The 26,010-nt window shown below is 31.1% G+C and overlaps 1 long non-coding RNA gene across 1 annotated transcript in view; it reads right to left on the bottom strand.

Annotated features, from left to right (window-relative positions):
• LOC145332665 (uncharacterized) overlaps positions 1-20,670 on the bottom strand; it is a 140,436-nt gene extending 119,766 nt beyond the window's left edge. The window contains exon 1 of the long non-coding RNA XR_013884254.1: positions 20,604-20,670. This is a non-coding gene — a long non-coding RNA (uncharacterized LOC145332665). The remainder of the gene's footprint in view (positions 1-20,603) is intronic.
• Positions 20,671-26,010: the final 5,340 nt, after the last annotated feature.

Genomic DNA, 26,010 nt, shown 5'->3' with positions numbered 1-26,010 from the left:
TGGGGAGGGTGTCTTCATTCCCTTCCCCCTCCCCCAGAAAAAATATTTTTTTACTCTTTTGAAACACAAATTTAAAATTGGATAAGGTCGACTTTCCCTCCTCCTACCTTAAGGGTCCCTGGAGGCTTCTGGGGGGCGTAGTCGCTAGTTTGTTCTAGATTAAAAGCGTCAAAAGTTTCCAACGAAAAATTATAATCTAAATACATTTAATTTTTATTTCAGGGAAAGTATATCAATTTATCGTTCAATTATCCTTTCCCTGAAGAGAAAGCTTTTATTTGGTATTTATTGAAGCATTAAAGCAGGGAAAATAAGTATATTTGCATATTTGCTGGGAAGGTTTTTATCTATTTTCTGGGAGAGTACACATACCCTTTTATTTAGAGAAATTACTTCTAGAAATAATGACCCCTACAAATTTTTGCTTATATTTAATATTTAAATTTAAAAATATTGATATACTTAATAAAAGTAAAGCTTTTCCATAATATATTTCGTCCGTAACTGATAACTCTTATCGTTAATTTAGGCATGCTGGAATTGTCTTATCAATTTTAAACTTTGTATGATTATTCCTTAAATAGTAAGTTACGATTTAGAAAGCGTAGCAACTCTATAAGCGTTATCAGAAAGTCTGTACATTCATTTAAAACATTACATTTAGATACAATTTTGCTTAGACTTCTATATCAATATTTTGCCCAGTAAGTTCTGACACTCTACAAGTGTCAATATTTGTTTGTCCAACTGTTAAATTTTAGATCTTTGCTCTTATGGATGTTGTCATCCTTTTTATTTTAAAAATCTCACATTTCATAAGAACTACTTTCAATGATTTTTAGTTTACCTACTACTATCAGTAAATATTGGCGAATACGCCCCTAGAGGCCTCTAGGGGCACTTGAGGAGGAAGGAGTTGAATTCGATAACCCAACTAGGATTTTTTAAAAATATATTTTTTTAAGGGGGGGGGGGGAGGAATTTTTTTTGTGTGGGGCGGGAGTGGTTTCTAAGGACGATTTCTCTTGGGAGCGTGATGGAACCCCAAAATAGTTAAAACCTTCCCTGGACCTATGAAAAGCTACTCTGTAAAGGAGAACCATACTGATTCAGTGGTTAGCGAGATCCTTTGGAACACACAAACATCCTGTTACTTTATTATATGGACTAGCGGCTACGCCCCTAGAGGCCTCTAGTGGCACTTTAAATGTTTTTTTTTATGTTGCGTTCAAGTCTCTTAAGTAAAAATTTTTTTCTCTCGAATTTTAAAAGTTTCTCTTGGGAGGGTGGTGGTACCCTCCCCCAAAATATTTATAACCCTTCCCGGGACCTATGAGAAGCTACACTGTTAAGGAGAACCCGATCGGTTTAGCGGTTAGCGGGATCCTTCGGTTCAAACATACACACAAACAGACAAATACACAGACAAACAGACATCCTGTTACTTTATTATATGGACTAGCGGCTTCGCCCCTAGCCTCTAGGGGCTTTGGCCCAAGAGGTTTGAGCAACCTAATTTTTCGTATTTTAGATTTGAAAAGAAAAAGTAAAAAAAAATTTTTTTGGGGGGGGGGTTATTTTTCATTTTTTGGGGGGGTTGGGGGTGTCCCACCCCCTAAGAAAATAGCTTAAAACCATCACAGGACCAGTAGGTATAATCCCTGAAGAGAAGAGCCCAATCGGTTCAGTGGTTACTGAGATCTTAAGCTTCAGACGGACAGACAGACAGACAGACGGACAGACGGACAGACAGACATCGTTCTACTTTGTATTATAGATAGATAAACTGATAGATAAAAAAGTTAGATAAATAAATAGATAATGAGATAGATAGATAGATAGGAAACTAGATAGATAAATATATAAAATAGATATATATGAAACTAGATAAACATGAAACTAACATAGATCAATAGATGGATAGAAAGAGAGATATCTATGAACCTAGATAGATAGATAGATAAATAGATGGATAGAAAGATATGAGACTAGACAGATAGATAGATAGATAGATAAATATAAACATAGATCCTAGAATAGATGAATATCAATGTCACTTTCAAATAGTTAATAACTTCCCTAGATAGATAGATAGATAGATATGAAACTAGATGGATATAAAGATAGATATAAAACTAGATGGATAAATAGATGGATAGAAAGATAGAAAGATATGAGACTAGACAGACAGATAGATAGATAGATAGATATATAAACATAGATCCTAGGATAGATAGATATCACTGTCACTTTCAAATAGTTAATAACTTCACTAGATAGATAAATAGATAGATATGAAACTAGATAGATAAATAGATAGATAGGAAACTAGATAGATAAATAGATATATATATGAAAAAAGATAGATATGAAACTAGATAAACATGAAACTAACATAGATAAATAGATGGATAGAAAGAAAGATATCTATGAACCTAGATAGATAGATAGATAAATAGATGGATAGAAAGATATGAGACTAGACAGATAGATAGATAAATATAAACATAGATCCTAGAATAGATGAATATCAATGTCACTTTCAAATAGTTAATAACTTCCCTAGATAGATAGATAGATAGATATGAAACTAGATGGATATAAAGATAGATATAAAACTAGATGGATAAATAGAAGGATAGAGAGATAGAAAGATATGAGACTAGACAGACAGATAGATAGATATGAAACTAGATGGATATAAAGATAGATTTGAAACTAGATAGATAAATAGATATATAGATATGAAACTAGATGGATAAATAGATGGATAGAAAGATAGATAGATATGAAACTAGATAGATAGATAGATAAATAGATGGATAGAAAGATATGAGACTAGACAGATAGATAGATAGATAGATATATATAAACATAAATCCTAGGATAGATGGATATCAATGTCACTTTCAAATAGTTAATAACTTCACTAGATAGATAGATATATAGATATGAAACTAGATAGATAAATAGATATATAGATATGAAACTAGATAGATAGATATATAGATATGAAACTAGATAGATAAATAGATATGAAACTAGATAGATAGATATATAGATATGAAACTAGATAGATAGATATATAGATATGAAACTAGATAGATAAATAGATATATAGATATGAAACTAGATAGATAGATATATAGATATGAAACTAGATAGATAGATATATAGATATGAAACTAGATAGATAAATAGATACGTAGATATGAAACTAGATAGATAGATATATAGATATGAAACTAGATAGATAGATATATAGATATGAAACTAGATAGATAAATAGATATATAGATATGAAACTAGATAGATAAATAGATATATAGATATGAAACTAGATAGATAGATATATAGATATGAAACTAGATAGATAGATATATAGATATGAAACTAGATAGATAGATATATAGATATGAAACTAGATAGATAGGAAACTACATAGATAAATAGATGGATAGAAAGAAAGATATCTATGAACCTAGATAGATAGATAGATAAATAGATGGATAGAAAGATATGAGACTAGACATATAGATAGATAGATAGATAAATATAAACATAGATCCTAGAATAAATGAATATCAATGTCACTTTCAAATAGTTAATAACTTCCCTAGATAGATAGATAGATATGAAACTAGATGGATATAAAGATAGATATGAAACTAGATGGATAAATAGATGGATAGAACGATAGATGAATATATATAAAGATAGATAATGAGATAGATAGATATCACTGGCACTTTCAAATAGTTATCAACTGTATAGATAGATAAATAGATAGATAGATAGACATGACACATATAATGTCATGATGTACACTAAATCACTCTGACTAATTCAAAACAAACCAACATATAGGCCTTTCCCCCCCCCCCCCACTGATATAGGCCTTTTCCCCCTTTACATTTAGGCCTTTTCCCCCTTACATATAGGCCTTTTACCCTTCACATATAGGCCCTTACATATAGGCCTTTTCCCTCTCACATATAGGCCTTTTCCCCTTCACATATAGGCCTTACAAAAAAGCCTCTCCACTTTTTGATTTCTAAAGGCCCTAAGGCCCATATTATAACAGAATTCTAACATGCTATTATCTAACATAAAAATTTAACAGCAAAAAATGTAAAAATCCTATTTTTTTGGTTTAAAGTGTAATGTAATATTAAAATTTTAAAGATTAAGTAAGCAAATACTAAATTTTTTTATGACGTTTTTGTATTTGTAATTTAAATTTTGTGTAAGTATGTCATAGTTCTCAAATGTTTTTTTTTAATTGCAATGCTTTTAAACTATTCTTATTTATGAAATGTCTGTCTGTATGTCTGTTATACTTTATAGTGAAGCTTCTTATTCATATAGGGAGGTGAGCTCGACCCCACCCCCCCCAAAGAAAAGTAAACCTTAAAACAGTTACTCTTCCCAGATAATTAAGCTTCGAGAAAATTTTAAGATGGTTTGTTGTTTTTTAACCCCATTCCCCTTCTTAAAGGTGTTTTAGAGATATCTAGGGGTGCAGCCAGTAGCTCAATAATAAAGCAAGGACTTCCAAATGGGAGATGGCTAAGAGTGTTTATCCCCCATTTAAAATTTTACCACTAGCAACCCCCAAAACATTTTTGCATCCCCTTAAAAAAAATGAAAAATAGGGGTTAAAATTGATTATGAAGTGGTCAGGGGGGGGGGATTCCTTACTACCCCCATCAAACTAATTAATCCCCATGCAATTGAGATTCCATCCCCCCCGGATAAAAACTTGAACGTCCTTAAAAAAAGCACCAAAGTAAGTTACTTGATACCCATGAAAATGGTCTAAAAAATTATAAAACAACCAAAACACACACTCGATTCCCCTTCCTCCTCCCCCATTGGAATTACCCTCTCTCGCGCAAGCCTTACACTAGAACGCCAAGATGACCAATTGTGTACATTTAAATTCTATACAATTTGTAACAATTTTATGTTGTCCTAATTAACGGTATTGTAAGGGTTCCTATTTTTTCTAGGTAAAATGGATAGAAAACAAGGATGACAACATCCATAAGTAGTGAAGCATAAACAATTAAATAAGAATTTAGATATTAGTTGACAAAAGCATGATTATGAGGAAAAAATCACGAAACCTTTTCAACATTTGTTTTTAATTTCTTAATATTTATTTATATTTCAGTACTATGACTAACAGACTGAAGGTCAAAGTAAATTACATACTGGATGCTCATAACAACGGGAAATTTAATTTTGATATTTTTAACTACAAAAATTAAAAAAAAAACGGACCATAAACACCAAAGATATGAAGAAAAATGTGAAAAATATAAAAATATCCAAAAACCGTAAAAAAGAGTGTCTGACCACAATTGCTGTGTTCTTGAAACAAAAGGAAATTTAATTTTAATTCTATAACTGAAAAAATTTTGGAAATCGGACCATAAACACCAAAGATATAGAGAAAAATGTGAAAAATACAAAAATAGCCTAAAACCTGCTAAAAAGCGGTCCTATCGCCATTGATGTTTTATAGTTAATTGTGCTCTTTGATAATGGAAATGTTGTCAAAAAATTTCAGCCTTTTATCTTTTATAGGAGCCGAGAAAATCACGTTTCCCTCAAACTAAGACGGACAGACGGACAGACGGACATACGGACAGACGGACAGACGAACATTTCAAATTATAGAGTAGCTTTGCTACTAAAAAGTTTAAGGTATTTGTAAGGGGTTCCTATTTTTTCTAAGTAAAATGCATGAGAAAAATGTAAAAGGAGAATGCCTTGCCAATTGAATAAATGATACTTAATATCAATCAAAAGTAAAGACTTTAAAAAAATGTCATACAATCAAAGGGTTAGTATTCTTTTATGCAGAGAGAAAGAGAGGGGACATTGGGCTATTTATTACACTAGTCCCTAGATATATGAGCACTTCTTACTTCCTTATACAAAAATATCACGCATGAACGGAAAAAGCCTAAAAACTACCCTAAATTATAAAAAAATACATTAAGAAATGATAGTGTGTTGAAAAATTTTTTTTTTTTCCAACAATAGAAAAAGATTTTTTTATTTTTCTTATACACCTAGGTAAAGCCATGGCTGCCAACACAAGGATGTTAAAATCATATTTTTGTTCTCATTTGAACAATTTCCAGAGTTAACATGAGTTTTATACCTTAAACTTTTCCTTTAGACTTGCTTGACAATCGTAAACCTTTAAATCAACACATTTATTAATGTGTAGGAGTACAGCTAGTCAGAAGTCATTTTTACCTGGAGGTTGATTGTGAAAAAACCCATGGCCTAATATAATATTTTTTTTCATAAATGGAATAGTCTATACTTGAGTAAATTATGGTATCAATTCTAGATTGGAGACGTTATTCTAACTTGTTCTATAACTGATTAATATGTTTCAAAAATCTAGTTTTCTTTCTTTGAACTTCTTTGTACCTGTTTTTCTTGTCAAAATGATAAAATGATTTAACAAATATCTGTTTAGGCCTTCCTAAACAAAGATCCAATGATTGTGATGAATATAAGCATCCATAATATGCTTCTCAGCTCTATATGTTTTATATAAGGTATAGAAAATATTACAAATCTTAAACGGCAACCATGAATTTAAATCAATTTCTTTTTAATTTTAAGGGCTTTGTTTTAATAGATGTTGTCATCCTTATTTAATACAATTTAAAAATGTATTATTTTTTTAGTAGCGAAGATACTCTATAATTCAAAATGTCTGTTAGAGACAAAAAGGGGAAAACATCATTTTCTCAGCTCCTATAAAAGATAGAAGGCAGAAACTTCTTGTAAACATTAAATCAATATGGAGCATAAAGTATAAAACATCCATAGAAGTCGGACTGCTTTTAAGCCGCTTATATTTTTCACAACTGATTTTCTCAATGTATCATTTTTTTAGTAGCAAAGCTACTCTAAAATTCGAAATGTCCGTCTATTAGTCCATCTGTTAGAGACAAAACGGGGGGGGGGACGTGATTTTCTCAGCTCCTGTAAAAGATAGAAGGCTGAAAATTCTTGTAGCTATTCACATAAATATGGAGCATAATTAAGTATAACACATCCGTAGTGGTCAGACTGCTCTTTCTTTTTATAACAGATAATCAGCTCTATAACTCACTTTGTCCGTTTGTCTATTTAACAATAGATTTTGTGATTTGATACTTATGGATGTTGTGAACCTTGTTTTTTTATTTAACAGTATAGTGTCAAATTCAGTATTTATAAGTTTTATAAGTTTTGGGGGGTATTTACCCCCCCAAAATTGTTTGGGGGGGGTAAATACCCCCTCCTAAATGGTTGGGGGTGCCTACGGCACCCCCAGGGTAGGGGTAAATTTTGAATGGGGGGGGTAATCGCCCCATTACCCCCCCCCCCCTTGGACGTCTATAAATGACTCCTAGTCTTCATAAGGGGGGGTTGTACACTTTCACAGTAACAGTTCGCTCTGTCTGAGGCCCATATACAAGATAGAGCTCTGAATTATAATACTATGGTTCAGTCTAGAAATATTCTGCAAAACTTTTAATTTGGCGATTTGGCGGATGACCACTGGTGCAATTATTCAGCTAAACTTGTAATATGGAACATGTAATCTTGTTTTTTTTTGTGGTTTGTTTTAGTTAATTATGAGAAAATATATCAACAGTAACAAAAAACTGTTGAGCTGCAAACTACCAGCCGCTGGCTGTGGCTATCAATAAATATTACAACACTTTTGCAGCTCAACAGTTCTTCTTTACTGTTGATATATTTTATCATAATTAACTAAAACACACCCTATGGTTTAAACAAAATTAATTTTAAAGTTGCTTCGCTATTTGTTAAAACATTTTATCATTTTGACAAAAAAACAAGTACAAAGAAGTGCAAAGAAAGAAATTTAGATTTTTGGAAACATATTAATCAGTTATAGAACTAGTTAGAATAACGTCTCCAATCTAGCATTGATAACATATTTTACCCAAGTATGGACTATTCCATTTATGAAAAAAAATTTGATATTAGGCCAAGGTTTTTCCACAATCGACCTCCAGGTAAAAATGACTTGTGAAGAGCTGTTCTCCTACACACTAATAAATGTGTTGATTTAAAGGTTTCCGATTGTCAAGCAAGTTTAAAGGAAGAGATTAAGGTATTAAACATGTTTTAACTCTGAAAATTGTGAGTTTTAGGACAAAATTAGTAACTCCTCTTCAATGTGGTAAAGTTGATGGCGTTGCTAAAGTCAAAATGAAAAAAATTAATTTTGTTTATTTTAAGGACTAAAAAAACTTTTCTTTGATACACTATCAATTGTTTATGTATGTTTAACAATTTAGGATGGTTTTTAGGCATAAAAAAATATTTCGTGAGTTTAACCATATTTCAGATAGTTTTGTCTCATATATAATAATGTTTTCTTGTTTGTTGACTTAAAAACTTTATTGACTTTTAATGAAAAATTATTGATTGGTTCATTAAGTTTAAACGTTTCAACTACTAATTGTAATTTTATACAGAAGGTGTAAATTTGTGTATTGTTATTTGGGATAGACATCAATTTATCGGCCATTGTCTTATACCTTTAGATCCCTAGTTCTTTAATGCAGGTAGGTAGGGGACATTTGACTGAATATATCATACTTGTACCCAAATATAATTGCCAACAGTATCAAAATGTGTACACATTCTCCCCAGTAATATTGCCGGATTGTCTAAATTACTTATTAGGGATCTAGGCCTACTATATCTATTGTTTAACTAAATGGATTTATTATTACTACTTAGATCTTTTACCAGATTATCATGTACTCTAATAAAGTGTAATTTGTAGCTGGATAAAATCTCCCATCCAACCCCTTTAACCGGTTCCATCCTCTTCTACTGGATTAACAAACTGACTAATAAACGATGTCCATGTTAGCAACCTTAATTGACGACGATTTTTTCCCTGTCCTAATAACCACGTATATTCTATAAGCCATTGCGATTAAGGGGAAACAGAGTACAAAATGTACAAAATTTTATGTTTTTAATTGGTCATGAAAAGCGGCGCGTACTGCTAAACTGTCCGTTTGTTTATCCGTTGTTTCCTAACAAGCGATGTTTTATAAATTCAAACTTTTACACAACATGGTCCATTTAACAAGGATAACCCGCGCAGAGAGAGAGAGGGGACATTGGGTTATTTATTACACTAGTCCTCAAAGTTTTATAATTACGTTTTCTTATTCGTTTGCTGAACACAGTAATAGTGTCTGACTGATTATGACGTAACAAAAAAAATTAGCCAATGAGAGGCCGTTATTGACCAATGGTAAAATTTATAGTGGCCTCTCATTGGCTAATTTTTTTTGTTACTTCATAATCAGTCAGACACTATTACTGTGTTCCGTTTGCTGAACAATATTCTAAATTCCAGTTAATTTTGATTGGTAGATTCATTAACGTCTCATGTTACTAACTTTAATGTATACAAGGGATAATTTTGTGTATCAACATTGAAAATGTATGTAAATTCATCGGCCATTGTCTTATCCCTTTAGATCGCTGTAGATTGCGATTGTGGCGTAACGCGTGGCGAATATTGGCCCAACACCGTGTCATAACCAAAGACTTTAAAGAGGTCCCTACTGCTGCTATGTCAGGTGCACGACATTAATAGTTAAGAGTGGGAAGAATGCCTTGGCACAAATCATTACCATTTACATTTTGGACTTCTAGACAAAAGTCGTGCACTCAAAGGGTTGGTTATCTAAGGGGGTGTGATCATATACACATGCACAATAATCAAACAAGATACACCAAAATATGTGTATTCCGTCCTCATAGATTATTAAAAAGGATGTCAACATCCATAAATGCAAAGATTTCTTATTTGGTGCTTTCCCTGAAAGACCTTTATCGAGCATTGAAACTCCCCCTTGCCTTATTGATGAAGTAATTGAAAAAAGAGTGTGGGGATGCCTAACCCATGCAGGACCTATGCCTGCGGTGCCTTAACCATGTGGTTCTGCCCAGTACCTAATATAACTTAACCTAACCTTACCTACGGTAACAAACAGACAAACGAAAAAATACACCCCCTCCTTTTTTTTCATTTTCCATGGGGGGGGGGGGGGGCGGGGTTGTGCTGGACAATGAATTTTAAGGTAAACTAGCGAATTTTGACTCAATTGATAATTTGATATGTTAAATATATATTTACCAACATAAGAGAATGGGAGAAAGATTTATATTTATGCTATTGTTCTATCTTTGCACATATTTTTTTTGTTGAAGTCAAATCGGCCTTCAATATTTATATTTTTAGATATTACGTCGTATTTTATTTGTTTATTTATATTGTTTAAACATCTGAAATAAATATCTTTTTAAAACCCAAGCTATCTATAATTAGGGTAGGTCCGTCCGTCCGTCCGTCACAGAGAGTTAACACTTTTCGTTAATTTAAACAGGTTAGAATTGTCCTATCGAGTCCAAACTTTGCATAGTGATTCCTCTAGTAGTTAGGTACAATTTAGAAAGCGTTGCAACTCTATAATCAATACCAGAATTCCGTACGTCCATTTTAAACATGTCAATTTTTAACTTTTTGACAACAAATTTTGGTATGTTAAAATTATCTGATTCTTCTGATTTTTTAAAAACTGATTCCTATTATAACAAGGTACAATGTTATAAGTGAAGCATCTCTATAAACAAGTCCCAAAAATGTAAGTATGTCCTTAAACATCATCATCTATTTAGGCACTAAAATATTGTTTTTACTGATGCATTTATATTCTGCTAATTCAGTTCTGACAATCTACAAGTGTTAATGTTCGTTTGTCCTTCCATTTCAGAGCTTTTATGGATGTTGTCAACCTTATTATATCATAAAACTACACGTGTTTAGTGTCCTTTAGCATCTATCTATCAATCGAATTATCCTTTCCTATTATATAAAGTAGTAAGAGTTTTTTTTGTCTGATGCTTAAGATCTCAACTACTGAAGCGATTGAGTTATCTATTTTAGGTAAGCTTTACATAGCTCCTGTAATGGTATTAGGCTATTCTATTTTCAAATTTAATTCTTGAGAATAGGATGGTTTTAAGCTACTTTTCTAGCCCCTAGCTACCACTTATGATACAGAGCACCTAGAGGCTAGGGAAGTTTCCACCAGTCTATATAAAACAAGGATGAAAACATCCATAAAAGGGAAGGACAGAAACGGTAGGACAAACGGACATTAACATTTGTATAGTGTCAGAACTGAATAATCAGAATATAAATGTATAAGAGTCGAACCAAAACTGTAAGTGAATTTGTTGAAAAACTGCTTGATATAGGATAATGTTTATGGACATTTTACATTTTTACATTTTACATTTTTACATTTTTAGGACTTGATTACAGAGTTGCTTCGCTTATAACATTATACTTTGTTGTCTCTGGAATTAATATACCAAAAATCAGATCAATCGGATGATTAGATCACATGAAAATTTGTTGTTAAAATCTAAATCGTACCTAAACTACTTAAGGAATCACCATGCAAAGTTTGAAATCGATAGGACAATTCTAACATGCCTAAATTAACGAAAAAAGCTATCCGTTACGGACGGACGCTAATTATAGAAAAGCTTCGTGTACTTCTTTTGTATCTAAGATTTGAAATGTTTTCAATCAACGTTATGTTTTGAGCATAGGAGTAAAGCTTCTCATAAACTTTTTTTTTGTTCTTTAGAAGAAAAATCATATAGATATAATATTAGAGTAAAACACTAGAGGGAGAAGGGGTTAAATAACTGTATCACCCCATCGCAACCACCTTGTGCAACCTTTCTATTGGGTCATTGAAAATCAACCAATTGTGTCAGAAACAGAAAATAATTTAGAAGCAGACAAATGAGGTCTTTGAAAAAGGAAGGGTGGTAGTTGACTGTATATACTATGGATCTGATGATATAATGAATCCAGGGGGAGGAAGGGGACATTGAAATGAATATTATACCTTTCCTTAAAAATAAGTTTTCTCATTCTTAAAAATTACGGACGCTTTTTATTAAATATTGATTGGTTTGTACAAACTAGTGGTTTCCTGAGTTAATCTTAATCTACAGAAAGGAAAATTTTGTTTTGCATAAGTGGGGTGTAAACCAATATATATCATCCAGTGTCTTATCCCTTAAGATCCCTTAAAGGATCTGTTTTGCGCTAATTATGGACATAATACTTCTTGTTAGTTGCGAATTTACTCTATAATTCGAAATGTCCGTCTGTCCGTCTGTCAGAGACAGAAAGGGGGAAACGTGATTTTCTCAGCTCCTATTAAAGATAGAGGGCTTAAATTTTTAGGGATTATATATGATAACATTCTTCATATTGTCATTAAGTTTCATTAATTATTCATCAATTAATTGGGGTGCTAGGTCGATTCCTAGATTTTTAAGTTTTTATGATTTTCTTTAGTCATATTCAAGATAGACGGCTGATATTTTCAGGGATTAAATAAGTTAACAATTTAAATATTCCCACAAAGTTTCATTAAGATTTGCTTATTGGTTAAGGTTCGGGATCGATTCCTAGATTTTCACGGTATAAATCTTACAAGGTTTTTGAGATTGTTTAGTTTTTTTTTCATGAAACTGCTCTATAGTTCATTTTTTCCGGATATCCATCCATAATTTTTGAGCTGCGCTACTTATGGATGTTGTCATCCTTGTTAATGAATTTATCTGCATTCGGAATAGCGAAAATAAAGCATTTTACATCTGAAAAACTTTATATTATTACTTGAATGTTGCACTAGACTTTCATGTACTCTGATACAGTAATGCTTGCAGCTGGCTAAAATAACGATATCCCACACTAAACCCCTTTAACAGACCCCTCCCCTGTTATTCAATTAACAAACTGACCAATAAATGAGGTCCATATTAGCAAGCTAAACTTGCGACAAAATTTCCCCTGTTATTATATCCACATGAATCATATATTCATTCATCCAATCTAGGGTAGAAGATCAGGAATATCAAGGGATAAGCAGGGGCGTCCAAGCTTTTTTATTTGGGGGGGTAAGAATAAAAAAACCAAAATTTTGGGGGTGCTTCATTTGGGAGGGGGGGGGGGGGGGGGTAATCCCCCCTTTAAACCCCCCCCCCTTGGACGTCTATGGGGATAAGACAATCATAGTAATATAGTAAGAGCATGTCTGTCTGTGTCTGTGTGTACTAAAGGATCTTAATGGCCTCCTATTATTCTCCATTACAGTGTAGCTTCTAATAGTAAGGTTTATAAATATTATTATAGATTTCAAACTTTGCATGATGATTCCTGTAACATTTAGGTACGATTCAGGGAGCGTAGCAACTCTATAGTAGTTACCAGCAAGTCTGTAGGTCCATTTACACATGTTGGTTACCTTTTAACAACAAATTTTTATGGCATACAACTAATTAATTATACAATGTTAAAAGCTAAGCATCTCTATAAACAAATTCTAAAAATGTAAGTATGTCCTTAAACAGTTTCCTGTATTTAAGCAGTTTTCCAACAAATTCACTTAAAATTTGTGATTATTCAATTCTGACACTCTACAGGTGTATATGTTCGTTTGTCCTACTGTTTCAGAGCTTCGCTTTTATAAACATTGTCATCCTTGTTGTTTTTTACATATTAGTAAACATATTTAAAATGAAAAATTAGTAAAACTCGAAATTTATATTCATGAATATTTTTGCAACTTAAAATATATGAATTAAATCATATGCTAATTTTTAATGTTTTCTTGTATTTATTTACAGAGATAAAGGGAACAATGAGCTGTTTATTACACTAGTCCCCAAAGTTTTATGATAACGTTTTCTTATTCATGAGCTTAACAACTTTGGAGACTTAAGTGATTTTTGATTGATTTGTTTATTAAGTTGAGTTTTTAAACTTTCCGCAACTAAATTTACGCCACAGAATAGGTAATTTTGTGCATCATCATTGGGGTTGTATATCAATTTATCGGCTAACGTCTTATACCCTTAGGTTCCTGATTTAACGTTATAATAAGTTTGGACTATAAATGTATCATCCTATAATTAAAGGAGTTTTAAAAAGTGTCCTAAAATATGTGCCGTGTGACGTCATAAAAATGATGGATGAGAGGAGAAGTGCGAAAGGAAACCCCTGAAAATTGACGTCACGCGGCTCATTTTTTAGGACACTTCTAGAGCTTCATAATTAAACTTTTATAACCAATAGCTAATTAATTAAGGAATTTTTAATCATAAACTCGTTATATAGCAAAGTAAGGACTATCAGAGTAAGGTAATGCAACCAATGAGTTGGTTGTCTAATGGGTATTACTTATCCAAATACCCCATATGGCCGCCCCCCAAGTTTTTCCTTGGTTGTTGGGATGGTGAAGTTTAATTTAAAGTCAAGAAAACAAAACATTATTATAACCGGTTCTACCACCTCCCTTTTTCTCTTCCCCACTTTCAGGTTGAAAAGGTGACGCAAATTTCAGATCCCAGATTTCGCGATTTAAATAAAAATTATCTTTATTTTATAACGAATTAAATAATCAGGCAAGCATCGCTTTTATCTTATGAAGAAAAATAGTAAATTAAACAGCAAAAACTGATATCTAAATTTGCGTCACAATTCCAATATGACGTATGACCGCTACGACCGCGAGACGTGGCATTATTTTATCCACAATAGGTTGTTGGACCTGACGTTAATGTGTCATGAACACAAGGGTCTTAAGGGATAGGACAATGGAAGATAAATTGTTATTAATTCCATATGGGGATGAACAAATTACTCTTTCTTTAGTTTGAAATTCTTGGTTCCTAATTTTGGACTGAAATATGAAGCCGCTTATAATGCATAATAAAAAAATAACGAATACAAATGACCAATAATAGGCCAGTATACATTTTACCATAGCTTCCTCTAATAATTCATTGCCCCAAATTTGTACGCAAAAATACAAAAAAAATAACTAGGTATCTAAAGGGATAAGACAATGGCCAATTAGTTGATGTACATCCCAAATTATGCTACACAAAATTACCATTTCTGTAGATAAAAATTTTTGGTTGAAACGTTTGGACAATTAAGTTAAACTGTTTTTAACCTATTTTTAAAACATATATCAAAAATATACTATGACACTAGTAGAATTAAACTGCAGAGCCTAAATTTGAATTAAGTCCCCAATAAACTTTTTTGAGGAGATTTAAAAATTAATTTTACTGTTGCTGTGGTCTTTTTTGATCAGAGCAAAAGGTCTTTTTTTATTTGGTTAAAATTCGTAGCTTTTAGAGTGTTTTGCTTCATATATATAGTATTCTGGTATAGAGTAAAATTAGGCCTTTTGATTTCATCTAAATTAATTCATTAAAAACTTAATTCTTTACAATATATCAATGAATTAACTTTATCGTGCTTGTTTTCCATCACTTATTTAAAACACAAAAAAATTGGTTGTAAAGGGTTAAATAGTGAAAGATGATAACAAACGTCTACGCAATACAACTAATTTTTTTTGTCACATATACAAATATGATAAAATATAAGATTATTCAAACTTATTTTTTTTAATATTTTTAAAAAAACATGTATCTTTTAAGTGTATAGTTTTCATCCTTTTCATTTTGATTAAATAAAAATTATTTAACTACATTGGAAATAAGTCACTTTGTGAAAACACTCTTTTTTGAATTGTAAAAAACTGAAATGAAACGAGACTTCTAATTGGTTCAGACTTCAGAATAATATGTTTTATTTTAATGTTAAATTTCTTCTATATAAATTATTGTTTTAGAAAAAAATTATTTGCAACGAACAGAGTAGAGTTTTTATTATTGTATTGATATAATCTGAATCACATCAAATTGTTCTGTAAGAAACAATTTAACCCCAAACTAAAAAATGCTTTTGCTTCCATCAAAATGATCACAGCAACATATAAAATTGATTTTTAAATCCCCCAAAAAAAGTTTATTGGGGACTTAATTCAAATTTGGGCTCTGCAGTCTGATTCTACTGGTGTCATAGTATATTTTTGATATATGATAAAAAATAGGTTAAAAACAGTTTAATTATCAGACTAATCAAAATTAAACAAAAGTTCCCAAAGTTGTTGAGACAACGAATAAGAAAACATAATTATATAACTTTGGGGACTAGTGTAATAAACAGCCTGTTATCCCCCCCTCCCTGAAATAACTTATAATTTGCATATGTTTTTAATAGTACGTTAATTTTTAGTAGCGAAGCTACTCAATTACTAAGGTCTGTCTACTGTATTGTAAAGTAAGCATACACTGCACATACACACACCTATAAATCTATAATACAAAGTAGAACGATGTCTATCTCTCTGTATGTCTGTCTGTTTGTACTGAAGGATCTCGCTAACCACTGAACCGATATGTTTCTTCTTTACAATGTAGCTTCTCACAGGTTCTGGGAAGGTTTACAACTATTGTTACCCTCCAAAGATAAATCGCCCCTTGAAAAGAAATGAACCCCCTCACAAAATTATTTTCTCTCTTAAAAGTAAAAAATGGGGGTGGTTGGTTGGAAGACTCCCCTCCCCCAAAAAAGCAAGTGTATAAAAACAAAAAGATCCTTATAAATCACATGCACTTTCAAAACTATTTTTTGTTAACTGAAAGAATATCATTAAAAATAAGCACTTTTCATAGCATAGCTTTTCTCTCTGTCTGTTTATTAAAAAAGTTCACAAAATTTTATAATAACGTTTTCTTATTCGTTGACCTAATAACTTTGGGACACCTATTGAATTTGATTGGTTGAATGATTAAGTTAATTATCCAAACGTTTCAACCACTAATAGCAATCTACAGCAGGGTTAATTTTGTGTATCATCATTGGGCAAATACATCAATGGGAAGCCAAGCTACTTGTGGTTGTTTTATCCCTTCTTTACTTAATTATCAAATCTTGCCCTATGAGAAATGATCACTTTTTTCTGAGTTCAAAATGTTCATACTTTTTATACTTCCAAAACTGTCATGTTCAATGCTAAACAATAAATATTCAGCCTTTTTGATTTTACAAGTTACTCACCTTTCCCTAGGGAGGGAGGGGATAATGGACTTTAAATCATACAGGGTATCCAAAGTTTTATAATACTTATGGATGTTGTCATCCTTATTTAATACGTATATTTACGGGAACTTTTGTTTAATGAAATCTTCCAATTTTTAACATTTACAAAACAGCCTGCTTTATTGCATCAAGATCCATGACATATCTATATAGGAAATAAATTTCTATATATGAGCTCAAGTTTTGATGTTTAAAACTCATAGTGCTCCAATAATCCAAAATAAACTCTCATTGACCAGAACGATAAGGCCAATCATTTTACTGTATTAAGAATAAATTCATTTTATTTATTTCATGATGTTATTTGAATTGTTTTGAAGTATTAAATTTCTATCCATAAAACAGAAATTTAAATTTATAATATAGTAAATAAAAGAAAACTTAGTTTTAAAATATTTTGATACTAGCGATACGTGTGTACTGTGGTCAGATATTGAACTAAAATTTAACAGTTAACTAAACATTTAACCCTTTCAGGACGATAATTTGAAATAAAAAATATTAAGATCCTAAAATAGTTTAAAGAAAGAAATCGCCAGGGAGAAAATAATGGAAGAATTGGGTTAATAGTCAGAATTCAGATAACCAAAAGAAAGTAAATAAAACATTGAATAAACCTAGCCAATAGCGAGATAATTAGATCGAGCCCAACTCTAGTATTATTATAAATTTGCATTATTTGATCACTCTTTTGATTATAGAACACAAACATAAACAATAACACAAAAAAATAAATTTTACCTACATGGGTCATAAAAATAAAACATTCTTATTGTTAAAAGAGAAGCTTTTCTATTATTTTTTCAGCATGGCTGAGCAAATATTAATCGAAGGCATACTGGAAATATGTAAACAAGGATAGCAACATCCATAAATAGTGACGCATCAAAAGATCATGGAAAGGAAAACGAACAAAATGATTTTTTCTTACAATAAAAAATGAATTTTTTTGATAAAAAAACACAAAATCTTTCTCGCAAATATTGGGAAATCTGTATAATATAAAAAAGCTACCTGTTCTTTTCTCTTTGAACACAAAAAAAAACTTTAGATTACAGGGAAATTTAATTTTGACCAAAAACACCAAAAATAGCTTAAAACCTGCTAAAAAGCGCATCCTACCACCATTAATGTTTTCTTAGAACCAAGAGAAATTTAATTTTATATCCCTATCTTGATTTTTTTTTTAAATCGGACAAAAAACATTATAGGTATGTTGAAAATTATAATAAATATAAAATAGCCTAAAACCTGCAAAAAAGCAGTCAGACCGCCATTGATAGTTTATAGTCGATTATGCTCCTTAATGATAGGAATGTTGACAAGGCCGGAATATCAGCCTTCTATCTTAAATAGGAGCCGAGAAAATCAAATTTCTCACTTTTGGTGTCTAACGGACAGACACTCAGACAGACATTTCTAATTATAGAGTAGCTTCGCTACAAAAAAGGTGAATTATTTTTTTTCAAATCTTTAACAAGTGTAAGATGTGACGCTTTTAATCTAGGATTGGCTAATAGATTCTCACTTGTAGTCTCTGTGCGCATCTGAATCCTGAAACATGATTTTCTCGGCTCCTATAAAAGATAAAAGGCTGACATTTTTTGACAACATTTCCATTATTGAGAAGCACAATTAACTATAAAACATTAATGGCGGTTTTTAGCAGGTTTTAGGCTATTTTGTATTTTTCACATTTTTCTCCATATCTTTGGTGTTTATGGTTCGATTTCCAAATTTTTTTCAGTTATAAATATCAAAATTAAATTTCCTATAACTGACATTTTTTGACAACATTTCCATTATTGAGAAGCACAATTAACTATAAAACATTAATGGCGGTTTTAAGCAGGTTTTAGGCTATTTTTGTATTTTTCACATTTTTCTCCATACCTTTGGTGTTTATGGTCCGATTTCCAAAATTTTTTGAGTTATGGATGTTGTCATACTTGTTTTGGTATTACAACTAATTGAAAAACAAAACACATTTGAGAAGCTTACCTGCAAAATATAAAATAAATACAATTGAAATTCTTAGCTGAAGAATACTATCAATAAAGTTTAGCCAGTTATATTTGGAAACTTTTAAAATGAATAAGTATCCAAACAAAAAAAATCTAAAGCCTAGTTCACAAAAGACATAGATCGACCTCTTTTAGGTTGACCTAAGGAAGCTTTAGGTTGACTGATTTTATAAAGGCATTTGTTAGTTGTACTTGTTTAAGTTGACCTACAGAATAAATCGGTCGACCTCTAAAAGTTGTTTTTGAACTGGGCATAAGTAACTAACACAAGAAAAAACGTTTAGTACTTTTGACCAATAACAAAGAAAGACTAAATTTTTAAGGATAATAATGTTATCATTATACATATGTTTCCTGAAGACACGGTCTATGGCAAATATTATATGCAATTTTTTAATAACATTGCATGTGTAAACATGGATTAAACATTTGATGAACATTTGTATGTAAATAAAGACCCTGTATATGAAATGGAGGAAAATCACCACATGTAATAATTTCTAGATGCTTAAGTAGACTAAAGGCAAAAACTACATTTTAAACATTGGACTTTGCACCCAACAGTTGGGAGCTTCACAATATATCTATAATACAAAGTCGAACGATGTCTGTCTGTCCGTCAGTTTGTCTCTTAAGATCTCGGTAACCACTGAACCGATGATGGGTGAAAATTTTGAGAAAATTTAAAAATAACCTTTGTACACTAAAATAAATTGACAAATCCTAATTTTCAGATTAGTAGCTTTGTTATTTATTTTCAACAATTTTACTCCATTATAAAATGTAGAAGTATCCTTTAGCTACTAGAATACATTGTTAATTGGCTAAAATTCAACACAAATAAAGCACAAGATCTTAAAAATTACTGACCAAATTTTTTGTTGTTGAAAAAAGCATTTCATATGGCCACTATAAAGGGCGAATATATGTTTGATATGATATAAGCTTATTTCAAGCGTGCAATTATATAGATTATAAATAACTTAAAGACATTGACATTGACATATTGGTATTAAAGATCCATTTATGCTAAATTTTGTTTGCTTAAATAACTCATCCCCATATAAACGACCCCTTAAATAGTGGATGTAAATATTCATTTATTTCCACGGTATGATCATTTATATCCCTGGTATAATTTTAGAAGATTTTTAATTTTTTTTGGAAGATTTTAGAATTTTTATTAATTACTAAAAGAAAGAAAAATAATACCAGGGAAATAAATGAAATTTAAAAACCAAAATTAAACCCCATTTTAGCATAAAAATGAGTTTTTGTTTAAATGAGAATGATATTCCTATCCATTTTTTTGTTTAGGAATGAATATTTTTTACCCGAGGGAATAAATGATGGACTGATACTGGATAGGAATACCCCATTTAAGATGCATGCCAATCACTGTGGGCTAGAATTGTATCGAGACAAAAGTAAGTGCTGAGCCCTGGGACCTATGTATGGTGAAAATAGACATAAAACCATGATGATTCCAGGTAAAACTAAAATATTTCAGCGGGGGCTTTTTGAGAAAATTAGATTTGAAAATTTCAAATTCAATTTTCACCCCCTAGGAGTTGCGGCATTATCATAACAAGAAAAGCAAATATTATTTATTTTAAATTTTGAACAACTTTGCTTTTATAAAGTTCTTCAAAAAACCACTCCTGGAGGGAGTTAATTAATGGCCATTTTTATCACTTGCTTTGCAAAGGTCACAAAAATTCAGTCCAAAATAAATCATATGTAGAGAGGTTTTATGAATGATTTTATAAAAGCAGAGTTGTTCAAAATGTAAAATAAATAATATTTGCTTTTCTTGTCATGATTATGCGGCAACTCCTAGGGGGTGAAAATTGAATTTGAAATTTTCAAATCTAATTTTCTCAAAAAGCCCCCGCTAAAATATTTTGGTTTTATCTGGAATCATCATGGTTTTATGTCTATTTTCACCATACATAGGTCCCAGGGCTCGGTACTTACTTTTGTCTTGATTCAATTCTAGCCCACAGTGCAATGAAATAATCAATTAAACTTAAGCAACTAGTCAAAAAAAGTCTTGTAAAGGGCTAAAATAAACGATTTTGTAGGTCATCTGATTTATTATATGTTGAAGTAAACAAGAAAATTGCATAATCTACTTAAGGATTTTTTTGAATTTTTAAATTTGGCATAGATATTCTAAAACTATGTAATGGCACCTTTGATATAAGCTCATATCATATCGAACCTATATTCGCCCTATAAAATATATATTTTCAAGGTTCCAGGTATGATCCTGCAGGTTTTGATCTTCTAGGTCTCCATCAATCTTTAAATAGCTCCTGTGACTGCAATTTTTTACTTGGCGATTGTGGTGGCCATAAGCTGCCATGAACTGCTGGCACCGCACAAAATTGATCTTCAAGCTTTAAAAAATCAAAAAATTCTCTTAATATAAAAACCCCTAAAAACAAAGGTTCTTCAATAAAATATAAAAGGTCCAGAAGGGGACTGTTTAGGGTTAAGCTAAAAGGTGATTTTGAATGATCATAAATTTTCTTGGTGCAGAATTATTTTCAATCCAGCGACTGTTCAAGTTTCTCTATAGTTAATTTTTTTTATAAATAACATGTTTAACAAGGATGACAACATCCTTAAATAGCAAGCACAAAAAAATCGTTGATGGGTATACGGACAAGATTTAAAGAGCATTTGTTAATATAAAGAATATATGTATCGGAGAAAAAACACAAAACCTTTCTCACGTATTGATATATTTTTTAATATTTATATTTTGTACCAGGACTGACAGAACGACGGACACAAAATTTAGCCGCCTGTGTCCAAATTGCAGTGGAGAAAATCACATTTCCCCAACAACCGGCTGATAGAGGAACAGACAAAGTGAGTTATAGAGTAGCTTCGCTACTAAAAACAAAATAATCATGAACATAGCTGGAGTTTTAAGGAGATATATGGAAAGCGGGAGGAGGGGGAGTTAATTAATCGTTACACAAAATAATCATACTAGCCTTGGACCACTGCAAAGCTACCCTAAAAAATGTTAATATACATAGGACATATTTACTAAGGGAGGGGGATCGTATATTACACTGGTATCCAAATAAACCAATGATATCTTATTGGTAGGCTTAAAAACTTTGAGAACTTTTGTTGAATTTTAATAGGTTGGGCCCAAACTTAACCAATAATTTTAATCCACAGACAGGGTAATTTTGCTTATCATCATGTGAAATATTTTCCATTTATCTCCTATTGTCTTATCCTTAAGATACCTTTATGGGTTTTAGAATAGCTTTTTTATGATAACAGCAAGGGTGGCAACATTCATAACTGGCCAAGCTTATACATTTAATATTAAGAACAGTCAGGAAAACGGAAGAAAGAAATGAGCATAACCGACAGACAGTCCTTATCACAGTAACCTTGTGCCGACTCTCAAATGGGTCTTTGAAAATCAACCAATGCAATAGTGTCGGGAATATTATCACAGCCAAGTCGCAGAAAACAAATTGCTAGCAGACGAAATAGGTAATTTGGAAAAGGTAAAATGGGGGGGAAGGTAGTTATCTGTATATAAATCTATACTATAGATCTGTTATTGTAAAGTCTTAACACAAAATTTAAAAAAACAAAGATGACAACATCAAAAAAAGCAAAGCTCTAAAATCGGAAGGAAGGACAAACGAACAATTACTCTTGTAGAGTGTCAGAACTTATCAAGCAGAACATTAATTTGAAAGTATAAACAAAATTGTACATACATTTGTTGCAAAATTAAGTATATACAGGACGTACTTTCATTTTTAGGATTTGATTATAGAGATGACTAGCTATTAATATTGTTGACCTAGAAATCATTATTCCAAAAAACAGATGATAAAATAATTATAACATACACAAAAGTTGTTTTAAATGCACGATTAAAGAGTTGCTACGCTTTCTATGTCAATACAATTATTGAAATCGATAAGACAATTTTAACTTGTCTAAATTAACGAAAAGAGTTAACTGTTACGGACGGACGGACCGACATTAACTGTAGAAAAACTTAGCTTTTGATAATATTACCAATATTTTCTAGTTTCAATAAATCGTTTCTAACATTAATAAATTACATTTTTATGTATTCGATCCTTTTTCTTATGAGAATTTTGAATTGATATTTAGGACCTAGAGGAGACTTACATCATAAGTAAAGAGCATTTACACCAGCCGTTTTAGAGATATAGAGTAACAAGCAAAGAGAATGATTTCCAGATTAGATAATTTATAGGTTTCGTGATGTATTTAAATTTTAATTGTAAAGAAGTTGTATCAACTTTTTTTTTATAGCTAGCCGGTCCTTTTAGTAAGTAGTAGATGTAAAATTTTTCATAGAATTCAGATATGCAATCGGTTTTTTTGTAGACCTCTTATTTTTTAAGTAATTTAGGTTTAAAAAAAAAAAATTAAGTCGATTTTAAGGTACTAAAATGCAACAAAAAAAAGAAAGAAAATGGCCATTATGAACAAAAATAGTAAGATCTTTAATTTGACACCTTACTTTTTCAATTCTGTCAGGTAATTATTGAAAAAATCGATTTTTTTAAACCCACGAGAATAAAAACTTTGAACTCAATTTTATCATTTCACAAGTAAAAAAATATGGGTTCATATATACCTTTAGAATCAGAAAAATATTACGAATCCATTGTAAGCAAAATTGAAAAAAAAAGTTTACAATATAGTATATAAACTACAATAAAAGGAATTATATGAAAATATCATATTATATTGTACAGGCAAAGTCTTAACTTTTGAATTGAGTATAAAAATGGGAAGGGGGTATAGAGGGGGTAAAGAGGGGGTAAAAAAGGGAAGACGATAGTGTTGCCAGAACAAAAAATACAATTGGCCATTTTTTAATTTTTTAATTTTTTTACTTTTTTTCAATTTTGCTTACAATGGATTCGTAATATTTTTCTGATTCTAAAGGTATATATGAACCCATGTTTTTTATGTCTGTTTGAGAAAATATTTAGGTCTAAAGTTTTTATTAAACCGAGGTTAAAAAAATAGATTTTTTCAATAATTACTCAACAGAATTTTAAAAGTAAGGTGTCAAATTAAAGATCTTACTATTTTTGTTCTTACTGGCCATTTTCTTCTTTTATTTTGTTGCGTTTTAGTACCTTAAAACCGACTTAATTATTTTTTAAAAAAACTTAAATTACTTAAAAAATAAGAGGTCTACAAAAAAACCGATTGCATATCTGAATTCTATGAAAAATTTTACATCTACTACTTACTAAAAGAACCGGCTAGCTATAAAAAAAAAAGTTGATACACCTTCTTTCAAAGAATAATATAATTATGTAAATAAGTTGCAGGTTTCTTCGTGGATTAAAATTATTGATTGAAAAATTTATCCGGTGATATATTGTACAATCACATATCAAGATTGAATAAAAGTTTTTAAGGACGTTTTTATAAGACTTTGGTTTCCAGTTTTATTTACAGTCGAATATTATGTATTATTAAAAGCGAAGCTTTTCTGTAATTAGGGATAGTCCGTACGTCCGTAACGTTTAACTTTTTTCGTTAAATTAGGCATGTTAAAATTGTCCTATCGATATCAAACTTTGCATGATTATTCCTGTAGTAGTTAGGTGCAACTTAGAAAGCGTAGCAACTCTATAATCGTTACCAGAATGTGAGTACGTCCTTTTAAACATGTTGATTTTTAACTTTTTTAGCAACTAACTTTTAGTGATATAATAATCCGATTAATTTTTTGAGTACTGATTCCTATTACAACAAGGTACAATGATATAAGCTAGCATCTCTATAATCATATAAATGTAAGTATGTCCTTAAACAGTAATATGTATTTCAGAAGTTTTGCAACAAATTTACGTATAATTTTGTAAAAACTTTTATATTTATTTTGTGCATATTCAGTTCTGACACTCTACAAGAGTTAATGTTCGTCTGTCCCGCAGTTACAGGGCTTCACTTTTATGGATGTTGTCATCCTTGGTAATTTCAAAATTAAAATGTCCTCATTTTTTGTAATTAAACTGTTTCTTGATTTGTTAAAATTAAAAACTCTGAATTATTAATAGATTTATTATTACTTGGATCTTACACCAGATTATCATGTACTATAATAAAGTGAAACTTGTACCTGGCCAAAATAACAATCCCACCATCCACTTCCTTTACCCTATCCCCTCCCCCCCTGCTAAATTAACGAATTAACCAATAAATGAGGTCCATGTTAGCAACCCAAATTGATGACTATTTTTTTCCTGTCATAATATCCACGTATATTATGTATCCATTGATTTATTATTTTAAAAATCCTTTTTACACCTTTATACTTCTTTTATGCACCCAAACATCCATGCAAAAACACTCACACATACACATTCACACACACACACACACACAACACAGAACAGAGAAGTATTTTATGCACACACATAATGAAATGTTGAATAATAGAATTACTATTTTTCTGCAACTTTATAAATCCGAACCAGAATATTCTCTTTTCCCATTCCCTTTTCTAGACCCCACTTTATCCCCCCCCCCTTTCTCTACTTTATCTATTCATGCAAATTTGAAGCTACTCTTAACCCCTTTACTCTCTCTCTCACTCTCTCTCTCTCTCTCTCTCTCTCTTTCTCTCTCTCTCTTGCTATCATCCTGCAAAGCTAATAATCCACTCTTAGTGTAGAAAGATCAATTCAGGTATTTTAAGACGAATAAATTGCTCAGGAATAACCAGGCCGGTATCTTAGGGGATAAGACAATGGATACAAAAGAATATAATAGTTATTTCTCGCATCGTATTATAAACGGCTTTCCGCG

Source organism: Acartia tonsa, chromosome 11 (genome assembly GCF_053477335.1).
Source record: "Acartia tonsa isolate MP-2025a chromosome 11, ASM5347733v1, whole genome shotgun sequence".
NCBI lineage: Eukaryota > Metazoa > Arthropoda > Copepoda > Calanoida > Acartiidae > Acartia > Acartia tonsa.
Note: the sequence above shows the minus strand (reverse complement) of the source record. Positions and strands in the feature narration are given on the sequence as shown.